The sequence below is a fragment of the Aegilops tauschii genome, chromosome 7 (assembly GCF_002575655.3).
Source record: "Aegilops tauschii subsp. strangulata cultivar AL8/78 chromosome 7, Aet v6.0, whole genome shotgun sequence".
NCBI lineage: Eukaryota > Viridiplantae > Streptophyta > Magnoliopsida > Poales > Poaceae > Aegilops > Aegilops tauschii.
In genome coordinates, this window is record NC_053041.3 from 30,024,045 (window position 1) to 30,049,271 (window position 25,227).

Here is a 25,227-nt window from a genome sequence, read left to right on the forward strand (position 1 = left end):
TTTCCTACGATCACGCAAGATCTATCTAGGTGATGCATAGCAACGAGCTGGGAGAGTGTGTCCACGTACCCTAGCACCGAGAGTACGGCACCTCCGCGATCTGCACACGTTCAGCTCGGTGACGTCCCACGAACTCTTGATCCAGCTGAGTGTCGAGGGAGAGCTTCGTCAGCACGACGGCGTGATGACGGTGATGATGAAGCTACCGGCGCAGGGCTTCGCCTAAGCACTGCAACGATATGACCGAGGTGGATTATGATGGAGGGGGGCACCACACACGGCTAAGACAATGTCTCTTTTTGTGTTCTAGGGTGCCCCCTGCCCCCGTATATAAAGGAGCAAGGGGGAAGGCCGGCCGGCCTCTGGGGCGCGCCCCCAAGTAGGATTCCTACTAGGAATCCTATTCCTAGTAGGTTTCCAACAAGGGGGAAAGAGGGGGAAGGAAGGAGAGGGAGAGAGGGAGAAGGAAAGGGGGGCGCCCCCCCCTTCCCTTGTCCTATTCGGACTCCAAGGGCGGCGGGGGGGGGGGGGGGGGGGGGGGGCGGCCGGCCCTGGCCTTCCTCCTCTCTCTCCACTAAGGGTGAAAAACTACAGAAATGACCCTTTTCAAAAAGTTAAGCACAAAATGAATCTGATTTGTAAAAATTTCAGAAAATGACCCTTTTTCATGACGCCCGGCCTCGGGGCGCCATGCAAGATTGCATGACGCCCTGGTCAAAGGCGCCGTGTTATCAGACAAGAGCTGCCAAGTCAGACTCGGCTAGACGCATGACGCCCTTTCCCAGGGCGTCATGCATAGTAGCACAACGCCTTGACGCAGGGCGCCATGCATCTGCTAAAGTTGCTGCTCGCCATTGCAAAGTTAAACAGTGGATATTGCATGAGACTTCCGAAGCCTAGTACGTATATGGCAAGACTTCAAGGGAAAAAAATTGATCCAATAACAAGCCTAGGCCGATGCCAAGCTATCTATCTATTATATATAAAAAGTACTTGACGGGTTAACTAGAAGAAAGAGAATTATGCTAAAAAATTCCATGTTAATCAGAAAATATTGACCCTTGATCAGATAGATCAGTTATTATTTTTAATCTCTATCCGTTTGATCCGCGTACCATAATATGGTGGGTCCAAACCAAGTTGACACGCATGTACTCCCTCCGTTTCAAAATAGATGACTCAACTTTGTACTAACTTTGTACTAAAGTTAATACAAAGTTGGGTCATTTATTTTGAAACGGAGGGAGTAGATTCATGCCCATGATTTAGATCTCTCACATGCATGCACGTTAAAAAAATTATTCCACCTCAAAAAAGAAACTAACTTGGTCAGGTTTACTCATCCATGCACGTAAAAAAAAGAGGGCTAACCTAAAGAATCATGACCAATTTTGGCACGTTAACTCATGCATGCACGTCACCCCATAAAAAAAACTCATGCATGCACGTCAAAGGAAAAAAGGGATCTGTCACCTAAAAAAGGATAACCAACTTGCACGTTAACTACCTCTTCCATATATTTTGCATGCATGCAGATTTTTTTGACACATGTATGCACGTCAAAAAAAAAATCTTACCTGGAGAAAATAACCAAGAATTTGTTGGACAGGGATCTTGCATGTGTGATCGACTCCACAAGAAAGGAATGAAACAAAGATCCATGCGTGATTGCATGCCCCAATTTGTCATCAATATTTTCCCACATAAAAAAACATTTCATCAGCGGGTGGTGCTTGACTGCTTCGGCAAGTCTATTTCGATCAATACTCCCACGTGCATAAGGCATCAGAAAATAAATTAAAAATCACAAATACCTCATGTCACGGACACTTTCCTGCTCGGCATGCTAACATTATATTCCGTCCTATGAGGCACGACAACCAATAGCACCGGCATAGTGTACTTTGTCTACGAGCCATGTACATGTTAGGAGCCAGCACCGTCTAGGCGTGCGACTAGCATCGAGAGCCGGAACATAGCTAAGGCATGCGGTGCACTCCAGAAAAAAGAGAAACAGGCTAGAAAATCCCAAAAAGAATAGAGAAATCCAAGCATTTAATTTATGGACTAAAATACAAGGGCCGTTAGATTAGTTTTAAGTGGAAAAATTACCTACCAATTCCATTAAAAAAGAAACCATTTCATTCACGTTTCCCTATGATAAAGAGAACTAGCATGCGAACAACTAGCGCGGGACTGTTCTCTCAAAAAAGCTAGCGTGGATCTTTGACTATACAATAGAAAAAACAATAGCGTGAAAAAAATACTAGGGTCGAACTTTTCATATTCGATAGAAAAAGAACGTGGGACTCTCCCTAGAAATAGCTAGCGTGGACTCTTTCCTCAAAAGAAAAAACTAGCATGGAACTACATGAAAAAATAAAACATCATGGTACTAGGATGTGCTGCTAAAACAACTAGGGTACTAGGCGGGCAGATGCATTCAACTAGCGTGGGACTCTTTCCCAGAAAATGAATAGCGTGGGACTCCACAAAAGAAAAAATAGATAGCATGGGACTAGGACGTGATGGTAAAAATCTAGGTACTACGTGGGAAGATACCATGATGTATATGCATGCATGTATTCTCCCATAAAATATGGACGCATGAAAAAAAAGCAAGCATCATGTTCCATTATTCCTTGCGCCCTATTGCCTATTAAGAGCTACATCTTTCTAACATCTAGCGGAACGACCAAACTAAAAGTATGCGCTCGTGTGACAAGGCCAAAACCTATTAAGAGGAACTGACTAATTAGCCCCACGTCCTTTCTCCTTGTGACATATTCCATGGAAAGGAATGCGCCAAGCAAAGAATGATGCAATACACAGTTTGGCCTCATGGGGGTTGAAAGCAAAGTATGTAGTGTCAACAACAACCACAAGTTGAAGCATCTGCTTGATATATTCTAAAATCATCTAGGACTCCCATCATTGCATCTTCTCCTTGCATGTGCATGCCTACCTTTTAGTTTTTAGTCAAGAGGACACATGAGAAAAGCTTGATATGCAATGCCTACTCGAATCACATGCTTACGCACCTACATGAACTTCCCGTTCATAGACAAAAAAAGTTAATAGTATCATTATAGGTAAAAAAGTAAATCCGTTTTTGAGGGAAAACTATTGTTTTCCACCACATGGTACCCAGAAAATGAGACGAAAGGAGAATGAGCATGAGAAAAAAATTTATTGGTTCCTGCTTGAGTAATTAATGATGGACTTAACAGCCCGTAAATTTGATTGGTTCCACAAATATTTATTATGATTAACCTGTTTGGCTTTATTCCATTGTAGATGGCGGTAAACTATGGTGGCTCATGGTATGGAGCAGGATCAAGAGACATAAGAAGATAAAGTGAAACGTGGATGAATCACGGAGTAATCATTGGAAGATAAAGTTTTCACAATATTGCTTCATGTATGTATCATGGTGTGATGCCGCCAATAAATAAGTCAACTTTTGCTTGTGCCATGGTGACCTTAGGTGATGAGTGAGGTTTCAAAATTTGATGGAGGTGGAGCCAGATAGTTCATTTCCTTGATAAAAAACAAGTAAGAGCATATGTGTTTGTTTTTAGCTGCACTGTACTCTTTGTGCCCTATTGGTTGATTTGGAGCACTCAAATGAATCATGGTGAGCACTTGCATATAAAGCTTAAACATGGGTTGTTGCCCCTTCATATTATTTACAACTTCAAGTAGTTTTCCCTTTCCTATGTTTGCTTACCAAGACTATATGTGTTTTGTAATTAAGTGAGTTATCTTTTTCCGATATCTTGATTGTTTGCTTCTAGAATACTGGACAATGGACAACATGCCGTTTGAATGCCCTTACAAAAAAAAACTTGATAAAAGTTGATATGGCTTTGTTGGCATGGTCCATATTGCATACGTATTGTTTTCAATGTGCAGACATTTACATTTATTCGGCTAAGCTAATATCCACTGTCTTTTTATTCCATTACTCATGAATAGAATATTCAAGTACTTAGGTATTACAATGTTAAGTTTTCATTTAGGAATTTTCTCTTCCTATGTTTACTAATATATACACATTATTTGACAAGTTTAAAATTTCATGTCTTCTTTTAATTATTTTCTTACTCTCCATAAAAACAGGCCATGATATTTATTTTGGCTTCTCAAATCGATAGAACAGGACTGACATAATTGGTGAATATTATACATACAAAAATGTTCAACTAAAATATTAATATGTAAATCCTACACAACATTAGAAAATATACATATCACAATCTTTGTTTAAATAAAGTACTTAGAAAAACAAAAAAGATAAAAAGGCAAGAAAATGATACGCATATATACTGCAAAATAGAACAAAGTATGATATTTTAGTATAGCATGCATAACAAGCAGATATATGCATGCTTAATTCATAAGATATATATGCCAAACATACCTATGGGAAAACTGTTAGCAAAAGTTTCATATTTTTTAAATATGAACATTTGGTTCCAATAATTTCTTTAGAAAATCAAATTAAAATGTTCTCAACTTTATAAAATTCTAGCCCTCGCATCGAGCGGGCCACTATGCTAGTTCTTTTTAACAAGCCTAGGCTTCCACGAGATATATGTAGCACATACGTATTTTTGTAAGTGCATGCATGTATACATAAGTTGGGTGGGGTGATCTAGATGTCGATGTGTGTCATAAGAGAAATTTTTTGACCATGCAAACTTTGCATACTTAGAGCATCTATAGCTGGACTCCCTCTCCCCGCTCCGCTCTCCATCGCTTTCCTTTCTCTTCCCTTCCCGTCCACTCTTCTCTCACTATCGAGCACCGGCAGCGGCGGCGGCGCCGGATCCGGCAGCGATGATGCACTAGTAGAAAAAGGGGCTTTCGTTCGGGCCTGGCCAGCCCATTAGTCCCGGTTCTGCCACGAACCGGGACCAATGGAGGCATTTGTCCCGGTTCGTGAGCCCAGGGGGCTGGCCGGGGCCTCGTGGGCATTGGTCTCGGTTCGTCTGGGCCCATTTGTCCCGGCTCTTGGCACGAACCGGGACCAATGGGCCTCGCTCCTGACCCACAACAATTGGTCCTGGTTCGTGGCAGTAACCGGGACAGAAGGATGGCCTTTAGTCCCGGTTCCAGCCACGAACCGGGACAAATGAGTTGCCTATATATACCCCATCGCCGGTGAGCAGAGCACTCCACAGTGCTCTGTTTTTTGCTGGCCGGCGAGGAAGGGCATTTGGGTGCTCTAGCTCACCTCTTATGCATGTGAGGTGTTCGATGAAATGCCCGATCCACACTAGTTAAGCTTTCTCCTCTCGAAGCTCGACCTCCGAGCTCCATTTTTTTCGAGATTTGTCTAGGTTTAGCGGTCCGTCACGCCCCGTCCTCGTCTTCACCGCCGTCGATCGCCCGCGCCGATCTCGTCGTCGGCACCACCGTGGTGAGCCTCTTGTTCTTATCTTCTTTCTGAAAGAAAAAAATCTTACTTTAGATAGATACTTGTCTAATTTTCTTACTTTTAACACACATAATTATATATAATGCACGCAGATGAACCGGCAATTGATGTACGGTGACAGACACACCTCTGAGGCAAACAAGCAGAATGGTTTTATGTGTTATCCATGGCCTAACTGTGGGAATACGAGGTCTTACTCTGACAAGAAAATCCTTCACACCCACCTGCTTTATAAGGGTTTCATGCCACACTATAATGTTTGGACGAAGCACGGAGAAATAGGCGTTATGATGGAAGACAACGAAGAAGAAGAGGACGATGACAACTATGTGCCCCCTGAATACGATGGTGCTGCAATGGGGGAAGCTGAAGATCAAGAGGAAGCTGAAGATCCAGAGGAACCAGACGATGTGCCCGATGATGATCTCCGCCGGGTCATTGTTGATGCAAGGGAAAAGTGCGAAAGTGAAAAGGAGAAGCTGAAGTTTGATCGCATGTTAGAGGATCACAAAAAAGGGTTGTACCCCAATTGCAAAGATGGCAACACAAAGCTCGGTACCGTACTGGAATTGCTGCAGTGGAAAGCAGAGAATGTTGTGCCTGACAAAGGATTTGAGAAGCTACTGAAAATATTGAAGAAGAAGCTTCCAAAGGATAACGAATTGCCCAACAGTACGTACGCAGCAAAGAAGGTCGTATGCCCTCTAGGATTGGAGGTGGAGAAGATACATGCATGCCCTAATGACTGCATCCTCTACCGCGGTGTGTACAAGGATTTGAACGCATGCCCGGTGCATTGCGGTATAAGATCAGACGAGATGACCCTGGTGATGTTGAGGGCGAGCCCCGCAGGAAGAGGGTTCCTGCGAAGGTGATGTGGTATGCTCCTATAGTACCACGGTTGAAACGACTGTTCAGAAACAAAGAGCATGCCAAGTTGATGCAATGGCACAGTGAGGACCGTAAGAAAGACGGGAAGTTGAGAGCACCCGCTGACGGGTCGCAGTGGAGAAAAATCGAGAGAAAGTTCTGGGCTGAGTTTGCAAGTGACCCAAGGAACGTATGGTTTGCTTTAAGCGCGGATGGCATTAATCCTTTCGGGGAGGAGAGCAGCAATCACAACACCTGGCCCATGACTCTATGTATGTATAACCTTCCTCCTTCGATGTGCATGAAGCGGAAGTTCATTATGATGCCAATTCTCATCCAAGGCCCTAAGCAACCCGGCAACGACATTGATGTGTACCTAAGACCATTAGTTGAAGAACTCTTACAGCTGTGGAATGGAACAGGTGTACGTGCGTGGGATGAGCACATGGGGGAAGAATTTGACCTAAAGGCATTGATGTTCGTGACAATCAATGGTTGGCCCGCTCTTAGTAACCTTTCAAGACAGACAAACAAGGGATACCACGCATGCACGCACTGTTTAGCTGACACCGAAAGTATATACTTGGACAGATGCAGGAAGAATGTGTACCTGGGCCATCGTCGATTTCTCCCGACCAACCATTAATGTCGAAAGAAAGGCAAGCATTTCAAAGGCGAGGCAGATCACCGGAAGAAGCCCGCCATGCGTACCGGTGATCACGTACTTGCTATGGTCTCTAATTTACACGTAATATGTGGAAAGGGTCCCGACGGACTAGCTGTTCCGAATGACGCTGAGGGACGCGCACCCATGTGGAAGAAGAAATCTATATTTTGGGACCTACCCTACTGGAAAGAGCAAGAGGTACGCTCTTCAATCGACGTGATGCACGTGACGAAGAACCTTTGCGTGAACCTGTTAGGCTTCTTGGGCGTATATGGGAAGACAAAAGATACACCTGAGGCAAGGGAGGACCTACAACGTTTGCATGAAAAAGACGGCATGCCTCCAAAGCAGTACGAAGGTCCTGCCAGCTACGCTCTTACCAAAAAAGAGAAGGAAATCTTTTTTGAATGCCTGCTCAGTATGAAGGTCCCGACTGGCTTCTCGTCGAATATAAAGGGAATAATAAATATTCTAGAGAAAAAGTTCCAGAACATAAAGTCTCATGACTGCCATGTGATTATGACGCAACTGCTTCCGGTTGCATTGAGGGGGCTTCTACCGGAAAACGTCCGATTAGCCATTGTGAAGCTATGTGCATTCCTCAATGCAATCTCTTAGAAGGTGATCGATCCAGAAATCATACCAAGGCTAAGGAGTGATGTGGCACAATGTCTTGTCAGTTTCGAGCTGGTGTTCCCACCATCCTTCTTCAATATCATGACGCACGTCCTAGTTCATCTAGTCGACGAGATTGTCATTCTGGGCCCCGTATTTCTACACAATATGTTCCCCTTTGAGAGGTTCATGGGAGTCCTAAAGAAATATGTCCGTAACCATGCTAGGCCAGAAGGAAGCATCTCCATGGGCCATCAAACAGAGGATGTCATTGGGTTCTGTGTTGACTTCATTCCTGGCCTTAAGAAGACAGGTCTCCCTAAATCGCGGTATGATGGGAGACTGACTGGAAAAGGCACGCTAGGAGCGGACTCAATAATATGCAAGGACATGCATTCTTGGTCTCAAGCACACTACACAGTTCTACAGAACTCTAACTTGGTGACCCCGTATGTCGATGAACACAAGAACAGTGTGCGCTCCAAACACCCAGAGCAGTGTGATGACTGGATTACATGTGAACACATCAGGACTTTCAGCAGTTGGTTGGAAACACGTCTCAGAGGTGACACCACTGTTTGTGATGAGCTGTACTCGTTGTCCAGGGGACCATCTTCGACTGTATTGACTTACAAAGGATACGAGATAAATGGGAATACATTTTACACGATCGCCCAAGATCAAAAGAGCACCAACCAAAACAGCGGTGTCCGCTTTGATGCAGCAACCGAGAGGGGAAAGGACACATATTATGGTTACATAATGGACATATGGGAACTTGACTACGGATATGATTTTAAGGTCCCTTTGTTTAAGTGCAAATGGGTCAATCTATCAGGAGGCGGGTACAGGTAGACCCACAGTCCGGAATGAAAACAGTGGATCTGAACAATCTTGGGTACACTGACGAACCGTTCGTCCTAGCCAATGATGTGGCACAGGTTATCTATGTGAAGGACATGTCTACCAAACGGAGAAAAACAAAAGATAAGGAAGCAAATACATCATATGATGAGCCAAAGCGTCACATAGTTCTTTCAGGAAAAAGGGACATAGTGGGAGTGGAGGGCAAGATAGACATGTCTGAAGATTATGAAAAGTTTCATGAAATTCCTCCCTTCAAAGTCAAGGCTGACCCAAGCATCCTGATAAACGATGAAGATTATCCATGGTTACGGCGCAATAAGCAAAGCACACAAGCGAAAAAAGTGAAGAATTTCTCTCCACAACTATTATGATGATACCATGCCAACTTTCAACCTTTTCGTAGTTCATTTGAAATGCCTGTTGTAACAGACGAGTTTCCGTATGAAATCCTGATACTTCGAAACAGATTGTCCGTTTTGTACACGAAGTGCATCTGGTTTTTGCCGTCACCCTCTCAACATTCTTGCACATGCTATGTGGGTGAAATGATGATACCATGCCAATTTTCAACCTTTTCGGAGTTCATTTGAAATGCTTTTCAATTTCCGGGTCTTATAGCTCAAAAAAGCAGTAAATGCATGAAAAATAATAAAATGCATAAAACTATAATATTTGTTATGATCAACTAAAAAACTTATATAAACCTCTAGTATTTTTGAAACTAAAATTAAATAAAATTTATGCAACTTATATTAACAAAGCATTTTTTTGTTCAAAACATTAATAGCAAAAAAGAATTTAATAGCAAAAAAATGAACAAAATATGATTTTGATTAAAACTGATATTTAAAACTGATATTTAAAACAGATAAACTTTAATAAAATATATAAGTACAAACCAAATAAAAAATAAAATAAACTTTAATAACATAAATCAAAAAGAATTATCACTAGTAGAAAAAGAGGCTTCCATACGCCCCCATTAGTCCCCAAAACAATCGAACCGCGACAAAAGGGGCCTTTAGTCGCGGTTCGGGAGGAGACCCGCGACCAACTATCTGGACCCAGCGCGTTCGGTCGACAGCTGGCGGACGGGAGGGGCTTTAGTCCCGGTTGGCCTGGCCAACCGGGACTAAAGGTCCCCGAAGGCCTTTAGTCGCGGTTGGCCAGGCCAACCGGGACTAAAGGCCCATCAGCTGGCGGACGGGAGGGGCTTTAGTCCCAGTTGGCCTGGCCAACCGGGACTAAAGGTCCCCGAAGGCCTTTAGTCGCGGTTGGCCAGGCCAACCGGGACTAAAGGCCCATCCCTATATATAGGACTCAGCTCACTTCACTTCACTCAGCTCACTTCACAATTTTCAGAAGGGGGTGGTGGGTTTGCTTTTGGTTCCTCCTATGCACACAAGGTGTTCGATGAAATGCCCGAGAGCCTGAAACAAACATGATATGAAGTGTCCGAGCCACACTTGAGCTTTCTCATTTATTTTTCCTCCGCGATCGCGGTTAGCAACTTGAACCTTTCATGTGTCATTGATAAAATACGCATGTGTGTAGTTCATTGTTTAATTTGTATTATTTCTAGCTAGTTAGTTTAACAAATGCATGATGGTTAATTATATACTTCATATAATAATAATGCAGATGAATCGGCAATGGATGTACGGTCCCCGACTCTCCGGCGAGTTCACTACGGGTTTGAAAGATTTCCTCGTAGTGGCAAATGCGAACAAGCAGCAAGGTTTTATTATCTGTCCATGTGCTGTCTGTAAGAATCAGAAGGGTTACTCCTCCTCAAGAGACGTTCACATGCACCTGCTTCGGCACGGTTTCATGCCAAGCTATAATTGTTGGACCAAGCATGGAGAAAGAGGGGTTAGAATGGAAGAAGATGAAGAAGGGGATGATATCGATGACAACTATCATGATCATTTCGGTGATACTTTCATGGAGGATGATGCTGAAGGTGGGGAAGGGTTAGGTGAAGGTGAAGAAGAGGCACATGATGAGCCCGCTGATGATCTTGGTCGGACCATTGCTGATGCACGGAGACGCTGCGAAACTGACAAGGATAGGGAGAATTTGGATCGCATGTTAGAGGATCACAAAAAGTCGTTGTATCCAGGATGCGATAATAGTCTGAAAAAGCTGGGCTGCACACTGGATTTGCTAAAATGGAAGGCACAGGAAGGTGTAGGTGACTCATCATTTGAAAATTTGCTGAAAATGTTGAAGAATATATTTCCGAAGAATAACGAGTTGCCCGCCAGTACGTACGAAGCAAAGAAGGTTGTCTGCCCTCTAGGTTTAGAGGTTCTGAAGATACATGCATGCATTAACGACTGCATCCTTAACGCGGTGAATACGAGAATTTGAATGAATGCCATGTATGCACTGCATTGCGTTATAAGATCAGAGGCGATGACCCTGGTGACGATGTTGAGGGCGAGAAACCCAGGAAGAGGGTTCCCGCCAAGGTGATGTGGTATGCTCCTATAATACCACGGTTGAAACGTCTGTTCATGAACAAAAAGCATGCCAAGTCGTTGCGATGGCACAAAGAGCACCGTAAGTCCGACGGGGAGTTGAGACACCCCGCTGATGGAACGCAATGGAGAAAGATCGACAAAGTGTTCAAAGATTTTGCAGCTGACGCAAGGAACATAAGATTTGGTCTAAGTACTGATGGCATGAATCCTTTTGGCGAGCAGAGCTCCAGCCATAGCACCTGGCCCGTGACTCTATGCATCTACAACCTTCCTCCTTGGTTGTGCATGAAGCGGAAGTTCATTATGATGCCAGTGCTCATCCAAGGTCCAAAGCAACCCGGGAACGACATCGATGTGTACCTAAGGCCATTAGTTGATGAACTTTTACAGTTGTGGGCCAGACCTGGTGTACGTGTCTGGGATGAGCACGAAGGAGAGGAATTTGACCTACGAGCGTTGCTTTTTGTAACCATCAATGATTGGCCTGCTCTCAGTAACCTTTCGGGACAGACAAATAAGGGATACAATGCATGCACGCACTGCTTACATGAGACTGAAAGTGTATGTTTGGTTAATTGTAAGAAGAACGTGTAACTGGGTCATCGTCGATTTCTTCCCCGAAATCATAACGTAAGAAAGAAAGGCAAGCATTTCAACGGCAAGGCAGATCACCGGCCGAAGCCTGCGGAACGTACTGGTGCTGAGATATTTGATATGGTCAAGGATTTGAAAGTCATCTTTGGAAAGGGTCCTGGCGGACAATCAGTTCCGCGGGGATTTGACGGGCACGCACCCATGTGGAAGAAGAAATCTATATTTTGGGAGCTAGAATATTGGAAAGTCCTAGATGTCCGCTCTGCAATCGACGTGATCCATGTTACGAAGAATATTTGCGTGAACCTGCTAAGCTTCTTGGGCGTGTATGGGAAGACAAATGATACAAAGGAAGCACGGCAGGACCAGCAACTTTTGAAAGACCCAGATGACCGGCATCCGGAATGGTTTCAAGGTCGTGCCAGCTACGCTCTTACCAAAGAAGAGAAGGTCATTTTTTTGAATGCCTGAGCAGTATGAAGGTCCCGTCTGGCTTCTCGTCGAATATAATGGGAATAATAAACATGGCGGAGAAAAAGTTCCAAAACCTGAAGTCTCACGACTGCCACGTGATTATGACGCAATTGCTTCCGATTGCTTTGAGGGGGCTCCTACCGGAAAATGTTCGAGTAGCCATTGTGAAGCTATGTGCATTCCTCAATGCAATCTCTCAGAAGGTAATCAATCCAGAAGATCTACCACGGTTACAGAACGATGTGGTCCAATGCCTTGTCAGTTTCGAGTTGGTGTTCCCACCATCCTTCTTCGATATTATGACGCACCTCCTGCTCCACCTAGTCGAAGAGATTTCCATTCTCGGTCCTGTATTTCTACACAATATGTTCCCCTTTGAGAGGTTCATGGGAGTATTAAAGAAATATGTTCATAACCGTGCTAGGCCAGAAGGAAGCATCGTCAAGGGCTATGGAAATGAGGAGGTAATTGAGTTCTGTATTGACTATGTTCCTGACCTTAAGCCGATTGGTATTCCTCAATCGCGGCACGAGGGGAGACTAAGTGGAAAAGGCAAGATCGGAAGGAAATCCACGATATGTATGGACGGTCATTCTATGACTGAAGCACACCACACAGTTCTGCAAAATTCCAGCTTTGTGGCTCCGTACTTCGAGCAACACAAGAATATTTTACGCTCGGACAACCCGGGGAAGCCTGAATCCTGGATTAGAAAGGCCTACATGGAGACTTTCGGCAGTTGGTTGCGAAAACATTTAATGAATGACAATGATGTTGGAGATCAGCTGTACATGTTGGCCAAGAAACCATCTTCGACTATAACGATTTTCCAAGGGTACGAGATAAATGGGAATACATTTTACACCATCGCCCAAGATAAAAAGAGCACCAACCAAAACAGTGGTGTCCGCTTTGATGCAGCAACCGAGAATGGGCGAAAGGTCACATATTATGGTTACATAGAGGAGATATGGGAACTTGACTATGGACCCTCCTTTAAGGTCCCTTTGTTCCGGTGCAAATGGTTCAAGCTAACAGGAGGTGGGGTAAAGGTGGACGAGCAATACGGAATGACAATGGTGGATTTCAACAATCTTGGTTACCTTGACGAACCATTCGTCCTTGCCAAAGATGTCGCTCAGGTTTTTTATTTGAAGGACATGAGTAGCAAACCGAGGAAACGGAAAGATAAGAAAACGATCAGTACATCATGCGATGATCCAAAGCGCCACATTGTTCTTTCAGGGAAAAGAAACATCGTGGGAGTGGAGGACAAGACAGACATGTCAGAAGATTATAATATGTTTGGTGAAATTCCGCCCTTCAAAGTGAACACTGACCCAAGCATTAAGTTAAATGATGAGGATGCTCCATGGATACGGCACAATCGTAAGCAAGCAGGGACACAAGGGAAGAATTGATGTGTAATAATTTATTGTACCAAACTTTGTATTTGGTCGATGAACTGAATGATGTATCAAACCTTTTGTCAAACCTTCAAGGGATTTTAAAATGAATTAGTTTTATTTTTCTGATTTTTTTGATATATAATTGTATTTTTAAGATTTTAAAATGAATTACTTTTATTTTTCTGATTTTTTTGATATATTATTTGTATTTTTAAGATTTTAAAATGAATTAGTTTTATTTTCTGATTTTTTGATATATAATTGTATTTTTAAGATTTTAAAATGAATTAGAAACAAAATAATATAAACTCTAATAAAATATATAAGTACAAACAAAATAAAATAAATTTTAATAACATAAATAAAATTTATGAAACTAAAATTATCAAAGTATTTTCTGTTCAAAACATTATAAGCAACCTCTAGTATTTTTGAAACTAAAATTATATAAAATTGATTCAACTAAAATTATCAAAGTATTTTCTGTTCAAAATCATTGAAAGCTGAAAGAATTTTCATAAAGAACTTTTTTTGTTAGAAACTTTAATAGCAAAAATAATTATCATAAAGTAAAATAAATAAGTAATTAGAAACAAAATAAAATAAAATAAATAAGTTTTTTGTTGTAAGTAGAAACAAAACAAAATAAATAAAGCAAAAAAGAAAACAAAAAACAGGCAAAAAATAAAAAATATGCCACCTACTGGGCGACCACGGCCTGAATACGACTAGAAACCCATCGACGGGCCAGGATTCAGGCCTGCAGAAGGCCTAGTAGGCCCATCAGGCATAGCAGTGACAATTAGGCCCGTAAGCCTGCAATGGAGACGAGCTCAAGAGGGGAGCGGCAGTGGGGCTTATAAACCACTGCGCGCCCCTCTCAACTAGCGAGGTGGGACTAAACTTTCGACGCGGGCGTAGCAGCACAATGCCTTTAGTCCCGGTTGGGGAGGCGGACCGGGACTAAAGGGTACCCTTTAGTCGCGGTTGTTGTCCCCAACCGCGACTAAAGGCTCTTTCTGCGCGGGAACGAAAGCGGCGCCAAAACCCTTTAGTCCCGGTTGGGGAGGCGGACCGCGACTAAAGGTGCCCTTTAGTCGCGGTTGGTGTGGCCAACCGCGACTAAAGGTATGTGTATATATACTGCACTTAGCAGTTTCCGCCACTTCCCATTCTCCTCTCTCGACGCCGAAGGCCTGCCCCGACGCCGATCGACGCCGAAGCCCTGCCCCGACGCCGATCGACGCCGAAGCCCTGCCCCGACGCCGACGCCGACGCCGAAGCCCTGCCCCGACGCCGACGCCGACGCCCTGCGCGCCGCCGCCCCCGTCCCCAGTGAGCGCCGCCGCCGCCCGTGCCCTGCCCTTAGCGCTCCGCCGCCGCCGCAGCGTGCCCCTGCCCTTGCCCGCCGCAGCCCCTGCCCTTGCCCGCCGCCCGCCGCCCGACGCCCTGCGCGCCGCCGCCCCCGTCCCCAGTGAGCGCCGCCGCCGCCCGTGCCCTGCCGCCCGCCCGCTGCCCCTGCCCGCCGCCCGCCGCCCGCTGCCCTGCCAAAAGAAACCAAAAAGAAAGAAGAAAGAAAAAGGAAGAAGAAAAAAGGAAGAAGAAATAAAAAGGAAGAAGAAAAAAAGAAAACAAAACAAAACCAAAAGAAAGAAGAAAAAAAAGGAAGAAGAAAAAAAGGAAGAAGAAAAAAAGGAAGAAGAAAAAAAGAAAGAAGAAAGAAAGAAGAAAGAAAAAGGAAGAAGAAAAAAATGAAAACAAAACAAAACCAAAAGAAAGAAGAAGAAAAAAGGAAGAAGAAAAAAAGGAAGAAGAAAAAAAAAGGAAGAAGAAAAAAGGAAGAAGAAAAAAAGGAAGAAGAAAAAAAGGAAGAAGAAAAAAAGAAAGAAGAAAGAAAGAAGAAAGAAAAAGGAAGAAGAAAAAAAGAAGAAAGAAAAAGGAAGAAGAAAAAAAATGAAAACAAAACAAAACCAAAAGAAAGAAGAAAAAAAAAGGAAGAAGAAAAAAAAGGAAGAAGAAAAAAGGAAGAAGAAAAAAAGGAAGAAGAAAAAAAGAAAGAAGAAAGAAAGAAGAAAGAAAAAGGAAGAAGAAAAAAATGAAAACCAAAAGAAAGAAGAAAGAAAAAGGAAGAAGAAAAAAAGAAGAAGAAAGGAAGAAGAAAGGAAGAAGAAGAAAGAAAGAAGAAAGAAAAAGGAAGAAGAAGAAAGAAAGAAGAAAGAAACCAAATGAAAAAAGAAGAAAAGAAAGAAGAAAGAAAGAAGAAAGAAAAAGGAAGAAGAAAAAAGGAAGAAGAAAGAAAAAGGAAGAAGAAAAAAAAAGAAAACAAAACAAAAGAAACCAAATGAAAACCAAAAAGAAAGAAGAAAGAAAACCAAATGAAAACCAAAAGAAAGAAGAAAAAAAAGGAAGAAGAAAAAAAAGGAAGAAGAAAAAAAGGAAGAAGAAAAAAAGAAGAAGAAAGGAAGAAGAAAGGAAGAAGAAGAAAGAAAGAAGAAAGAAAAAGGAAGAAGAAGAAAGAAAGAAGAAAGAGGAAGAAGAAAGGAAGAAGAAGAAAAAAAGAAGAAAAAAGGAAGAAGAAAGAAACCAAATGAAAACCAAAAAGAAAAACAAAGAAAACAAAACAAAATACTTGGCAGTGCTCAATAATCTTATTTTTTAATTCCTCCTCCTCTATGTCCCCTTAATCTTATTTTTTAATTCCTTTATACTTAAAGAATTTTTACTACATGCAGGAGTGACATATGGCGGACGATAAAGCCGAGCCGCTTAGGGATCCGGAGGCTGAACGTTATTTAATGGGTATCATCAACAACGAGATTCCTTATGTGCCGGGCTCAGAATATGAGCAAGAAGAGGATGTAGTCTCTTCTTTTCTGAACCTTGACGGTGGAACAGAGATTGTCGATGATCAAGAAGGTGAAGGAACGGACATTGTCGACGGAGGTCAACCGTCAACAAACGACGATCTCGAATTGCAAGTAGCAACCACCTCCGGCGAGGTATATATATACATTGAGCCTCTCGTGATACAAACTTACTGCAATGTGAATACATATGTATTAACGCGCGCGACTCTCTTTCTTTTTTTAGCCCTCCGGATCGAGTACGACAAAGCGTGGCAAATCCAAGGCGATGAAAACAGGAGAAACATATGCCATTGAGTTTGTCAGTGAAACCGGCAAGCCCCTACAGCACACCTCAAAGTTTATCAACCAATGCGGAGTCATTTTTAGAGACAACGTCCCGATCACCGTCCTGGAATGGAAGGAGCCAAAGAAGGCACGTCTTGGTTTCAGTTTTGTCGACAAGAGAACGAAAAAGGATTGCTGGAGAAAGCTTATGGAACATTTCATTCTACCTCCGGAATACAACAAAGTCGATGAATTCGGTAACGAGGTTCCGGGTGGACGTCAGAGGAGGAGGCTAGTTAAAGAGTTCGCTCTTCAGAAGATGGGCGAAGCATTCCGGAACTTCAAGAAAAATTTAACCCGTGACTATGTCAACAAGGGCAAGACTCCGGATTTCAATGGACAACATGAGAAACTGAAAGATGATTGGCGAGAATTTCTGAGGCAAAAGCAATCGGAGCATTTCAAGGAAATATCGAAAAAAAATAAGGATAATGCGAGTAAGAAAAAGTTCCATCATATTATGGGGCCAGGAGGATACCGCCTTTCGGAGCCTAGGTGGCAGAAGATGGAGGAGGACCTGAGGGTGCGAGGAATCCCTCTAGGTACAGAGGGATGGGACCCAAGGGCCAAAAGCTGGTGGTACGGGCATGGGGGATCGCTAGACCCGGAGACAGGGGTGTGTGTTCACCGGCAGAGACAGTTTGCTCCCACCCAAGCCCTTATTGACGCAATGACCCAAGCTCAAGAGGGCTTGATCAAGTTCAACAGAGAGAAAGACGCACTGACAACAGCCCTCGGGAATGATGAACACGGAGGACGTGTACGAGGCAAAGGCAAAGTTCCATGGAAAGTAGGGTTTTCCCAGGACAATGACCCGTACTGTTACAGAAGCCGTAAGAGAAAGACGGACCGGGATGCAGATCTTATGACGAAGTTTGCATCGGAACTCCATGAGTTGAAGCAGACCGTGCATGAACTAGTAAAAGAAAAATCGGCTGCAGGGCCGCATGAAGATCATGAAGCGGATCGCGGAAGCCAGCAGCGGAGAAGCAGCGTGGCTTCCACGGAGGCCCCGCCTGGTGCTAGTGCACCGATGATCGAGATTCGTGCACCGGAGCCTCACTACCCCGTGGATGATGTAAAGGAGATGAAAGAATGTTATCTGCATTATCCCGTGGGGAACGTTTCCACGAAGGTAGCTAGCGGCAGTGCTTTACCCTGTACACCTGGAGCACTCCACCACAACAACCCCATTGCATATGGCTATGCTCGTGTCACGGTGGAAGACATAGTCCAAGGGTTTGAGGACCTGGAGATTGACAAACCTACACCCGAAGGGGAGAGAAGACTTGGAGATGTCAAGCGCCAGATTATTCTATGGAAAAAGAAGTACATAGTGTTTCCAGGCGAGGCGCCAAGGCTAGCAAGTCCACCCCCCTCCGATGGTGGTGCTGGTGGTGGTGGCGGTGGTGGTGGTTCACCTACACCTCCTTCACGCCATTCGACGCCGTCCCCCGATCCACAACCTCCGGCGGGTACGACGCCCCCCAATCCTCCTCCGGCGGGTACGACGCCCCCCAATCCACGTCCGGCGAAGAAGCAGAAGCAGGCGGACAACAAGGAAACCCACTCCTGGACTATTAACCCGGACCCTTATGTACCTAAGACCACAAGGGTACCGGAGCCATCACTGAAGCCTCTCCTCCCAAGGCCTGGGGAACTTAGTGAAGCTGAAACCAAATTGGCCGCGTCTGCTGATTATGAGAAATGGAAGGCGGATATGAAGGCGATAAAAGAGCCTGAGCCCAAGCAAGTATTCACTGAGAAGCAAAAGAAGTGGGCTAAGGATTTTTTGACGACACCGTCCCAAGCCGAGCTGAATATGCCTGACAACTATGGACATGAACTTCGTAGGCAAGCAAAAATATTGAAGGAGGAGAAAGAAAAAAGTAAAAAAAGCGGGAAACAAGTTGACCAGCTCGGGATGCAGAAGAAACAATCGATCCCCCCGCTCATAGTGAAAGCCGGTCCGGAAGAGGACCCCGAGATCATAGCAGCTGTGGCAGCACTTGGATTGACTGTAGCGAGTGCCATGACACAAGCGTCTGAGATGGGTTTGACTCTTCGCGCCTTCTTAGGCCTTGAGGATGCGCCAGTATGTGAGATAGCATTACAATATGTGCGGATTGGGCCTCTCGTCGAGCCTGCGCGGGAAAAGAGTCTACCACCACAAATGCGAAATCTGCTACGTTGGTACAAGCAATTCATAACATGGGCCGACAAAGAATATGTTTATGCGGATGTTACAGATGAGCATCACACCAAACGGTACTCTGTACAAGTTCATATGAGTGAATTGTTCCAGCTGTTCAATCTGCGCGACCTCGACAAATCTATGCTGAGTTGCTACGTTCTGTAAGTGATTTATTTCTACCTCATCTCGTTCTTCATTGCCTGCACTATATATATATATATTGTCCTAACTATATTGTTGCGTACGCTATTATGCAGATTGAAAATTTGGGAATGCAAAATAAGAAACATCCATGATGTTGGGTTCATTGACCCACATATCGTTAATGGACATGTGTTACAACATCACCCCGAAGACGTGGAGAAAGACTTGTACAAGTTTCTTAGAAAGCATCAACTCAAAAGTCATATTCTATTTCCTTACCATTTTGGGTGAGTGTTTCTCTCTTGTGCCCATTCTCTTCTGTTTACTCCACGCATGGTATGTCTAATCGATGAGTTATGCATGACTGTGCATGTAACGTGTCCGCAGGTTCCACTGGATTCTGCTAAATATTGAACTTCACACCTCCAGAGTTCTAATCATGGACTCTATGGATTCGGATCCAAAGCGTTGGGCCGACATGAGAAAAATGCTGCAAAAGTAATTATTTTCAATCATTTGAGCTCTATATCGATCGGTCTCTTTCGTTCATTTCCTAATATCAAGTAACTAATAACTCCCTTGTTCATTTAATTTTCTTTGCCCTGTAGGGTTTGGAGACGGTTCTCAGAAGAAATTGTCGGTGAATTCAAACATGGGCTAGATTTCAGAAGGTTAGTTAATGTGGATAAGCAGCCACCGGGGACCAATCTATGTGGATACTATGTTTGTGAGAACATCCGGAGACACACCTCTGAGCGGAAGGCATCGGATAGCGTGCGGAACGCGACGGATAACTTGCGGAGGAGGCTTAGTCCAGAAGCTCCCTTCCGACCAATTCAAGAAGAATTAGCAGGATTTTTCATGAGGGAAGTCATCAATCCTAAAGGAGAACACTATACCGAGGACGAAGAAATTTATATGCATACCCGAGATTGAAACTTGTTCGAAGTTGTATATGGTCATCCATCCTAATTGTGTATGGAAACTTGTTCGAAGTTGTATATGGTCACCCGAGATTGAATATATATTATATATTCCTCTTGAATTCTTCTTGTTTGAAATTTCATATGCATGTATATAGTAGCGTAGAATATGTGTACTGAAACTTCATCAAAATTAAAATAAAACACAAAACAAAATATAAAAGAAATAAAACACTCCAAACTAAAAAGAAACCAGGTTTAGGGGGGCTAAAACCCTAAACCTGCGGAGGAGGCCTTTAGTCCCGGTTGGCCACGAGAACCGGGACTAAAGGTCCTCCGCCCCGACGGACCACTGGCGCCCACGTGGACGGGCCTTTAGTCCCGGTCAGCCACAAGAACCGGGACTAAAGCCTTTAGTCGCGGTCCGTAAGAGGCGCGACTAAAGGGGGGGGTCTTTAGTCGCGCATATTTAGTCCCGGTTGCACAGCCGGGACTAAAGGCTGTTGCGAACCAGGACTAAAAGGCTTTTTTCTACCAGTGTATCATAAAGTGAAATAAATAAGTAATTAGAAACAAAATAAAATAAAATAAATAAGTTCTTTGTTGTAAGTAGAAACAAAACAAAACAAATAAAGCAACAAAGAAAACAAAAAAAATAGGGAAAAAATAAAAAATATGCCACCTACTGGGCCACCACTGCGTGAATACGACTAGAAACCAACCAATGGGCCAGGATTCAGGCCAGCAGAAGGCCCAGTAGGCCCATCAGGCATAGCAGTTTCAATTAGGCCCGTAAGCCTGCAATGGAGAGGAGCTCGAGAGGGGTGCGGCAGTGGGGCTTATAAAGCACTGCGCGCCCCTCTCAAGTAGCGAGGTGGGACTAAACTTTCGACGCGGGCGCAGCAGCACAAGGCCTTTGGTCCCGGTTGGTGGCACGAACCGGGCCTAAAGGGGTGCATTGGTACCGGTTCGTGGCACTAACCGGGACCAATGCCACCCCTTTAGTCCCGGTTGGTGCCACCAACCGGGACCAAAGGCCGCCGCTTCCCGCCCTTTGGGCTGCTGAAAACAGGCCTTTGGTCCCGGTTGGTGGCACTAACCGGGACTAAAGGGGTCTTCGGTCCCGGTTGCTGCTATGAACCGGTACCAATGCTCCGTCTGTATATACAACACTTGTGAAAATTTTCGTTCAGTTCTTCGATCCCGCCCCGACGCCGCCGCCAGGCTGCCCCTCTGCGCCTCGCCGTCGCCGTCGTCGCCCTGCCTCTGACGCCGTCGCCGCCCCGCACCCCCTGCCTCCTCGCCGCCCGTCGCCGCGCCCCTCAGCGTCGCCGTCGCCGCCCCTGCCTCCTCATCGCCCGTCGCCGCGCCCCTCACCGTCGCCGTCGCCGCGCCCATCACCGTCGCCCCGTGCCCTGCCTCCTCGTCGATCGCCGCCCCGTTGCGTAGTGAGAGCTCCATATATGAATTTCCTAATTTAGATATGTAGTTAATTTACATGCGTAGTTTAGATGTGTAGTTAATTGAGTTGTTGTAATTTGTTCATAAATGAATAATATGCAAAAGTTAGAATTTTTTTTCTGTTCATAGATTTTTTTGGTGATATTATTGTCGAATATGCAAATGTTTGTGTGTTCATATATATGCAAAGAATATGTCAATTTTTTTCATAGAATTTTTATGATTTTTTTCTGTTGATATTTTGTTCATAGAATTTTTATTTTGTTCATAGAATTTTTATGATTTTTTTCTATTGTAATTTTGTTCATACAATAAGAAGAGAAAGTGTTTAATATAATTAGTTAGAAAAATAATAGAACTAGTTAAACTAGTTTATTTTTAATTAGTAAGTACTGCTTTATTCTATTTATAGTAAGTGCTTAGTAGTTGAACTAGTTGATTTAACAAAACTAGTTTATTTTACTATAGAAGTAGTTTATTTTTAGCAAGGAAATTAATAGAACTAGTTTATTTTTTTAGTTAAAGCAATTATTCCCGCATCGACGTCGACGATGCCTATCCCGCATCCTCGTCGTCGACTCGACGGAGGAGGCCGGCTTGATCAGAGGGGCCATATCCGGGACTAGGCTCCGCCGGACTGGTTTTGGGAGGTGCTACCTTCCGGGGGGCGTAGGTTGGTGAGGAGCCAGCCTGTCGTTGACCCGATCCTTGTTTGGTGGCAGTCGCGTGGGCCAGTGACGGTGCCGAGGCTTTCGGACACCGCGGAGGTGGTACGTCACCGTGTCAGCGAGGAGGACGAGCACGTCCGTCGCTACATGGTTGCGTTGGAGGGCAGGTTCGACAATACCTGACAGGTTCTTCAGGGATCTCACTGGAGCGATCCTGTGATGGTTCCTTCTCTTTGGGTGTCCATCGCCCGCGCCGATACCCACTGGGCGCTACGGTTCTAGCGGTACTGGCGATGCTATATGTATGATAGTATTCGAGGTGTATTAGTGATAATATTCGACGATGTACGGACGCATGGATATGATGTAGTTTTGCTTATAATTGAATGCATCCTAATTTGAATACTACTTTATTTTGCGATTTGATTTTGCTTATTGAATGCTCAAATTGGAAAACTACTCCTACTTTGAATGCTAAAATTGGAGAGCACTATGCAAGGCGTATGCATATGATTAGTTGATAGCTTACAGGGTTTTTGTTTTCGCAGAAATCTAGGAGCCCCCGGCCCCTCCATCATCCCCGCCGTCATCCCCGTCACCGACCCCTCCGACCTCGAGGTGAGACCAGCCAAATCCTCTTTTAGAAAGATAATTAAACGATATTTTGGGTTGACTTTAAGTCTGTCGAGTCTCCACCATATATGAGAGGACGAAGAATCCCGACTGTTGTCGTGGGGGTAGCTTCTCCTTCGTTCCCGTGTGCTAGACAATTTGGTGTAATGCACTCGGGAACAAAAGGAGGAGCTACCATCACCGACGGTCGCAAATGTCAGAGAGGAATCGGTGAGGGAGAGTTCCACCATATATATATGAGAGGACGAAGAATCCCGACTGTTGTCGTGGGGGTCGCTTCTCCTTCCTTCCCGTGTGCTAGAAATTTTGGTGTAATGCACTCGGGGACAAATGGAGGAGCGACCATCATCAACGGTCGAATGTATACACCATGTGAGCTGAGAGTTTCAAGAAAAGACTCGACAAACCGATAGTCAACCCGTGATGAATAATAATGATCTAATTTAGTTTTTGTAGTACATATATTTAATTGTACAAGTTTAATCTTTGAATTATGAAGGTAGGAAATGTCGCCACCGGACGACGAAAGTCTCCCAGGGGAGTGCGGCTGGTGCCACGCCGATCGAGGTTTGTGCGACAGGCCTCACCTGGACGATGATCGGCGCTTCAGCATTAAGCTCGAGGAGACCTTCGATGTTGAAACGGTACGCAACGGCGACAAGTGTTTTTTTCGTAATTAAGCATGACTTCAACTATTTCAACTTGTAATTTTCATCTTTTACAATTCGAGTGTAGCTTATCCCATGCCATGCAAGACGCTATGTCTTGGAGAGGATGGATTTTGAAGACCATGAAAATTTTGAAACGAAGAAAATTCACCTAAGGACCCATCATGATGTGGATTTTGAAGTAAATCTGTATAATGCTGAGAGCGTAACCCATTTTGGTTGCAAAAATTGGGAAGCATTTTGCAAGATGTATGGTTTTGATGAGGGTATGCTTGTCACCATGGATCTTGGTGATCCTGACATCGACCAAGACAATATGGACATTTGGGTCCTTGTTGATACGCCTCCAGTTCTACCGCTATGTGAGTTTCTCAAACATAGTTAATTATTAACTAATTTATATTGTTTATTTGAAAATAGTTGACTGCTTATTTCCATTGACAGCTTATTTTGATTGTTCAAACAATGTGCGGAACATGGTAGACAAAACCCACTACACCGATGGCTCCGATTTAACTTATGAGGAGAAAAATCATCTGGTCGGATTTTGTACTGATCTTGAGAAGTACAATATCTACAATCAAACTCCTCAACATTATGGTCAATACGTGCCACTAGTGCACGTGTTGAACTATGGTAACTACCATGGAGATACCCTGGTAAGATTTTTTACTATTACAACATCCGTGCATCTTTTGCATACTTCTAAAACTAGTACATCATTGCTAACTATGAAGTTATTACTATGTTTTTCAACAGAGAATCCCAGAGGATTATTGTGTGCCTCATTTGATGTATCATAATGACAGCCTTCGTGTTTTGAACATATATCCAGGTCATCCTACAAATCTCAACTGTCCATACTGGATTTCTAAAAGAAGTGGAGACATGCTAATCAGAGAATGGAAAAAATGTATGGACAGTCGTAAGGAGGTTCTTGGAAGCAAAAGGAAGCGCCGCGCAAGAATTGGAGACATGATGATCTCCATTCTCCATAATGGAGAGTCAGGGTCTATATTGTTTTATGCAATTTTACCTTAAATAGGGTATTTAGGTCCTGCATAATACTGATGATCATGTGCTAAGAACAATTAAGTAGGGTTGGTTCGATGACTATCAGGATGATGATCGTATGACTTGTTATTAATAACGAGTAGAAGTTGTATGATGATGATTAGTAGGACTTGTTATTATGATGATGCATGATGCAAGCATGAAGAGTTATTATATATCTGTGGGTGAAATGAACATGGATTGGATTGAAGTGAAGCCAACATGCATGTGGTGCATGTCGAAAGTAGTACAATCAGACTTGATCAAGTTAGGATTAGTATTACTTTCGACATGCACCACATGTTGCCTCACTTCAATCTAAGTCATGTTTAGAAATAATAGTATAGCAGTAGCATGGAGATAAGAGAGGACACATCTCTCTATTAGCTACCGATAACAACCTAAATTAACCCCCAAAACCCCTAAACCACCTCCTTTCAAAAAAAAACCAGCCCCTGAAATGCTAACGCGTGGAAGCTTATTGGTCCCGGTTGGTGCTACCAACCGGGACCAAAGGCCCTCCTGCCTGGGCTCGCCGGAGCGGCCACGTGGAGGCCCATCTGTCCCGGTTGGTATAAGAACCGGGACTAAAGGCCTAGGGCATTAGTACCGACCCTTTAGTCCCGGTTCCACAACCGGGACAGATGGGCCTTATGAACCGGGACAAATGGCCCTTTTTCTACTAGTGATGATCCCCTCGACTAGGATGCCGTTGTTCGTGGGGCGGAGGCGGGCAGTAGCTCAGGCTCCGCTCCGTCCCTTGTCACAGGGTGACACAGCACGGATGCCGATGTTGGCCCATCCCGCATCGCATGCAGCTCTGTGTGCTCAATCTGCTCCATATATGAGTTGGATATGAGGAGTACC

The 25,227-nt window shown here is 44.1% G+C and overlaps 2 pseudogenes; both read left to right on the top strand.

Moving 5' to 3' along the window:
* Positions 1–5,535: 5,535 nt before the first annotated feature.
* Positions 5,536–8,833, top strand: LOC141026694 (uncharacterized; annotated as a pseudogene).
* Positions 8,834–10,118: 1,285 nt separating this feature from the next.
* LOC141026695 (uncharacterized) lies at positions 10,119–13,622 on the top strand (annotated as a pseudogene).
* The last annotated feature ends 11,605 nt before the right edge of the window (positions 13,623–25,227 follow it).